We start from the raw sequence: 5,845 nt of genomic DNA on the forward strand, positions 1-5,845 counted from the left end.
CTTGCCTAGCCCCCGAGATGCCCGACTGTAGCTACGGGCCTGGCTCCAGAGCTGACTGATTTATGCAACAGCCAAATTGCCCGCTCACAACTTTAATGCCAGTCGCTCACCAAGTAGAATTCTTGCTCACAAGACTCCACAGCTCAGAGGGAGCATCGGACAGGATTCCTTGCCCAATGTCGGCTGTCCCTCAAGCTACCACCCTGCTCCATTTGATACTTTCAGGCCGTGGCTGTCAGTCGGGATAAGAGGTTGGCGTAGCCAGCAGTTGCAGCTCAAGACAGGTTGTGGTGCAGGTCCCAAAGGATTTCACCTTCCCTCAGTCCTTCTGCAAGCACCAGTCTCTCCTGGTGGGATGTGCATTTATTGCAAGCATTTTGCTTCGCTGAAAAAAAATGATGCAGTTCTTTCCCCTGGCCGGAGACCGCCTTGCAGGGCAAATGAAGAGGTGAACTAGACTCTTTTTTTTATAGTATTTTTTTTATAGAGCCAGTTTGGTGTAGTGGGTAGGAGCGCAGACTCTAATCTGGGAGAATTGGGTTTGATTCCCCACTCCTCCACTTGCACCTGGCTGGATGACCTTGGGCAAGCCATAGTTCTGGCACAGCTGTTCTTGAAAAATAGCAGTTTCTGTCAGAGCTCTCTCAGCCCCAACCTACCTCACAGGGTGTCTGTTGTGAGGAGGGGAGGGGAAAGGAGTTTGTAAGTCGCTCCGAGACTCCTTCGGGTAGTGAAGGGCAGGGTATAAATCCAATCTTTTCTCTTCTTCTTTTTATAATCTAGTAGGGACCGTAACTGTTTTGGTTTGATGCTCGGGGAAGGTGGAATTTGAGGAGGGGTGGACGTTCCAAAAGAATGCAAGAGAGTCCACGCACCGTAGCCAGTGTTCCCTCTAAGTTGAGTTGGTGTGAGCTAGCTGTTTCTTAGCCTTTGCCTCACACATTTTTGTCTTAGTTCAGGCAGGAGGGCTCCAGAGCAAACTGATTTATGCAGCGGCCAAATCGCTCGCTCACAACTTTAAAGCCAGGAGCTCACCGAGTAGAAGTTTTGCTCACAGGACTCCACAGCTTAGAGGGAGCATTAACTGTAGCTGCCATTTCCTCCAAGGGAACTGATCTCTGCACTCTGGAGATCAGTAGAAAAGAGCAAGAGTCCCGGAGCACCTTAAAAACTAAAAAAATGTGTGGCAGGTTGGGAGCTTTCGGACGTCACCGCTCAATACCGGAGAAAGTGAGCTGTGACTCCCGAAAGCTCCTCCCCTGCCACATATTGTGTTTGCCTTTAAGGGGCTCCTGGACTCTTGCTCTTTCCTCCTGCTACAGACAGACTAACACGGCTGCCTCTCTTCATCTCTCTCCATGGCGATCAATTGTAATTCCAGGAGAACTCCTGCCCCCACCTGGAGGTTGGCAAGTCTACGTAATATGCTGGGGGGGGGATACCCGTTTGGGAGCACAGAGGAGAGCAGTGGGTTTTCCAGCTGCTTATTTCCTTCCTTCATAGATGCCCCACTTTTCATTTCAAATGTGGACCCAAAGTGGCTTCCATTTTTCTCCTCTCCTCACAACAACCCTGTGAGGTAGGTTAGGCAGAGAGGGTTACTGGGCCCTCAAGGTTCCCCCAGCAGAGTGGGGATTCGAACCAGCTCTTCCTAGCAGCATGCATGCATGCATGCATGCATGCAGGACAAGCTGCAAGCCTGCAGCTGCGCAACGCCACGACCCGCTTTCCTGCCCCCAGTTTGCAAAAGGCCGCGCTTCGCATTTGAGCCCAGGGCCGACTCGGTTGCCCTGGCAACAGAGGCGCGAGGCCCTTCCCAACATGGCGACCCTGGAGCGGCTCTCTGTGCCCTCATCAAGATGGCGGATAGGCTCGGCCGAAGCGGGGTGCTCCCTTTGCCACACTCAACATGGTCACTTCCCGCTCCCGTTGGCCACCTGCACCGGATCATAGAGATGAAAAAACTAGAGCGTGAGACTAAACTTCCGGTGAAACGGGAAGGGCCGCCCTCGCTCACGGTTCGTAAATGGTGCCGCTCTATGGTAATTTTTGCCCCGGAATACCTCTTTTTACCTCACTCAACACGGCGGCGCAAGCATCGCCCTCCTTCCCAGACTCCTTTTCGTGAGCGGGAGGAACGACGTCTTCCGTCTTCCCTCCAATCAGATTCTCCTGCTGGGCGTGGCTCTCCGGTTACCGCGGCAACGGTGCCCTGGAAGCGCCTGAGGACGGCGAAGAGGGGCTTCCGAAGATTCCACGTCGCGCGTGCACCGCGCGTGCGCAGAAGTGGGTCGCCTTGCGTGTGGCTTTGCACGTGTGAACGACTTACTCTCGTCTCCTCCCCCTTATTCAGTGCCAAGCGTAACCTGGGAAGGCTGAGGACGCATGGAGTGAGCCTGCAGCAAGGGTGAGTTTGCCAGGGGCGTGACACTGCATCCCTAGGCCAGTGTGGAACCTCCATGTCCCGTGGCAGTCTACCTTTGGATGTGAAGAGGGGGGGGATCCTTTCTTATCCTTCTTTGGCTGGCTGCTTTTGGAAACAAAATTCTGGGTTCTCCTAGCTTTCAACAAGCTTTGCTGAGCCAGGACCTGCCCCTCAGGACTGAGCCTGCAACCAGGGCTCACTCAAATGATGCATTTCCCTCTGCCTGCTTTTGCACAGATGTAAGGGTGGGATTGCAGAACTTTGGTGCCCCCCCCCCCATATTTATTTGTTTACTTGCATATAAAACCCAAATGTGACGTGACATGTTCTTAAAAGTTTTAACACGACACATTAGATGATGCAATGAAACCAGCCATTAAGAGGGATCCGTACCCAGGTGGATTGGGCCCTTTTACTGGTTTCTGGATCTTGTTTTAAGCTGTGCTTCACGACAGAAAGCACTGCTCTCCTTACGGGGCTGCCCCTTCTTACATGTGCCTCTTATCCTGTCTGCTCCCCTTCTGTTGGTGGCCACAGACTAACCCGCCTTTCGAATTCGGGCAGATACAGCTTCTCAGGCAGGGGTGAGAAAAGAAGAAGAAGAGATTGGATTTATACCCCGCCCTTCACTGCCCAAAGGAGAGAGGCTTAAAATCTCCTTCCCCTCCCCACAACAGACACCCCTGTGAGGTAAGTGGGGCTGAGAGCGCTCTCTCTCGAGGACTGCTCCTGAGAGAACAGCGCTGAGAGGACTTGTGACTGACCCAAGGTCACACCAGCAGCTGCATGTGGAGGAGTGGGGAATCAAACCCGGTTCTCCCAGATTAGAGCCTGCGCTCCCAACCGCTACACCAAACTGGCTCTCTCTATGTCCATCTGAATTATCTTCTGCTACGCTGCTGCAAAAGTGTACAGGGAGCCCTGGGTGCCATTGCATATAGACACATGAGACTGCCTTCTATTGAAGCAGACCCTCGGTCCATCAGGGTCAGGACTGTCTACTCAGACTGGCAGCGGCTCTCCAGGGTCTCAGGCGGAGGTCTTTCAGATCACTTACTGCCTGGTCCTTTCGACTGGAGATGCCGGGGATCGAACCTGGGACCTGCTGCATGCCAAGCAGAGGCTCTTCCACTGAGCCATGGCCCCTCCCCCCGGTTTTATTTATTTGTTTACTTACATATAAAACCCAACTGTGACGTGACATGTTCTTAAAAGTCCTACGCTACAAGGAAATATAACAAAGGCTGAGTCCTGTGGCACCTTTAAAACCAACCATTGCTGCAGTCACATGGAGCATTAGCCGCGCTACAGAGACGGAAGATAGGCGGATTTTCCGGGCGCGATCACAGCGCCACATCTGGGAAGCCTAACCATCTCATCCTTTGCCGTCCCCGTCTTCTTTGACCTTCAATCTTTCCCAGCATCAGGGTCTTTTCCAGTGAGTGCTCCCTTCTCATTTGGTGGCCAAAGTATTTGAGCTTCAGTTTCATTATCTGGCCTTCCAGGGAACAGTCAGGGTTGATTTCTTTGAGGATTGACTGATTTGTTCTTCTTGCAGTCCAAGGGACTCTCAAGAGTCTTCTCCAGCACCATAGTTCAAAAGAATCTATTCTTCAGTGCTTGGCCTTCCTTATAGTCCAACTCTCGCAGCCATACATGACTACTGGGAATACCATTGCTTTGACCATGCGGACTTTTGTTGGCAGGGTGATGTCTCTACTTTTTATCATGCTGTTTAGGTTCGCCATCGCTTTCCTCCCAAGGAGCAGGCGTCTTTTAATTTTATGGCTGCTGTCACAGTCTGTGGTGATCTGGGATCCCAGGAACGTGAAGTCTGTCACTACTTCCACGACTTCCCCTTCTATTTGCCAAGGAGTGATGGGGCCGGATGCCATGATCTTAGTTTTTTTGATGTTGAGCTTCAAGCCCACTTTTGCGCTCCCCTCTTTCATCCTGAGCAAGAGGCTCTTGAGGTCCTCTTCACTCAAACTTTGTTCTGGTGCCTCAGACGCACAAGCCTACCCACCTGAAACAATTCCTGTTTGTTTGTGTGGTTTTTTTTAATCAAAGGTGACCAGGGTTGAACCTGGGACCTTCTGCACAGAAGGCAGGGTTCAGGGCATTTAGGGGGGAAGGGTTTAACGCTGCCACCCCATTGGACTCTGCTGATTGACAGTCTGTTCTTGGCCTCGGGAGGGAAAAAACGGAGCAGCGCTCTCTCGCTCTCTCTCAGAACAAAGTCTGAGTCCAGCGGCGTCTTTAAGGCCAACACACTTTAATTCTGCGTACGAGCTTTCGTGTGCGTGCACGTTTGATCAAGTGTGCTTGCACACGGAAGCTTATCCCCAGAATTAAACTTTTGTTGGTCTTCAAGGTGCCGCCGGACTCCAGGTTGGTTCCGCTGCTCCGGACCAACATGGCTACCCCACCTGAACCAGTTTAGCATATTTTGCATAAAGCCAGGAGAGCGGGAACCTCCCTGGGTGCCCTCAGACAGGCCGCTCCGTAAGGCGGGGGGCCACGACAAAAAAGGCCCATGTCCGGGCAGGCAGTTAAGAACATAAGAGACGCTAATGTTGGATCAGGCCAAAGGCCCATCCCGTCCAACACTCTGGGTCACACAGTGGCCAGAAATACCAGGTGCCATCAGGAGGTCCAGCAGTGGGGCCAGGACACTAGAAGCCCTCCCACTGTTGACCCCCCCCCCAAGCACCAAGAATACAGAGCATCACTGCCCCAGGCATAACATAAGAGAAGCCATGTTGGATCAGGCCAAAGGCCCATCCAGCCCAACACTCTGTATAACGCAGTGGCCAGAAATACCAGTGCCATCAGGAGGTCCACCAGTGGGGCCAGGACATTAGAAGCCCTCCCACTGTTGACCCCCCCAAGCACCAAGAAGACAGAGCATCACTTGCCCCAGAGCCCCTCTCTATACCTTGTGGCTAATAGCCACTGATGGACCTCTGCTCCAGATGCTAAATATGGGTCCACTGATGGACCCAGCAAGGGCTTCATACCTTCAGCTAGTAGCCCAGTTCTCAAGTGATGGTTGCAGGGGAGTCGGGCAGCATGTGAGAGAGGAATTGGCCGGGGGGGGGTCGTGTTGTGCGCAGAGGGGGCGTTGTAGCGTGCGTTCCCAGCCTTTGACGGCGCATCATCCCGAACATGTTGCGGACCGTCTCGCTGTGATCTCCTGAATATTCACACGGAGGCACCCGGCGTGTTCTTCACGCTTCACCTACCCCGCGCTGGAGGCGACCCAACTCGTCACCGAGAGCAAAGTGCGTCTCGCGTTCCTGTTCAATGGGCAAAGCGCCGTCTTCTATTTTAATTTTTGTTTGCGGACAGACGGCCCTGCCGATTTCTGCTGAAGGTCTGGACTTCCGGGGGGGGGACGGGGACAAAAGCGGAGTGAGC

At 53.0% G+C, this 5,845-nt stretch overlaps 1 protein-coding gene across 1 annotated transcript in view; it reads left to right on the forward strand.

Moving 5' to 3' along the window:
• The first annotated feature begins 2,225 nt into the window (after positions 1-2,225).
• The window catches only part of B9D2 (B9 protein domain 2), an 11,851-nt gene continuing 8,231 nt past the window's right edge, over positions 2,226-5,845 (forward strand). The window contains exon 1 of the mRNA XM_015427268.1: positions 2,226-2,407. The gene's annotated coding sequence lies outside the window, so the exon portion shown is untranslated. The remainder of the gene's footprint in view (positions 2,408-5,845) is intronic.

The sequence above is a fragment of the Gekko japonicus genome, unplaced genomic scaffold (assembly GCF_001447785.1).
Source record: "Gekko japonicus isolate JY-2015 unplaced genomic scaffold, Gekko_japonicus_V1.1 scaffold1389, whole genome shotgun sequence".
Lineage (NCBI taxonomy): Eukaryota > Metazoa > Chordata > Lepidosauria > Squamata > Gekkonidae > Gekko > Gekko japonicus.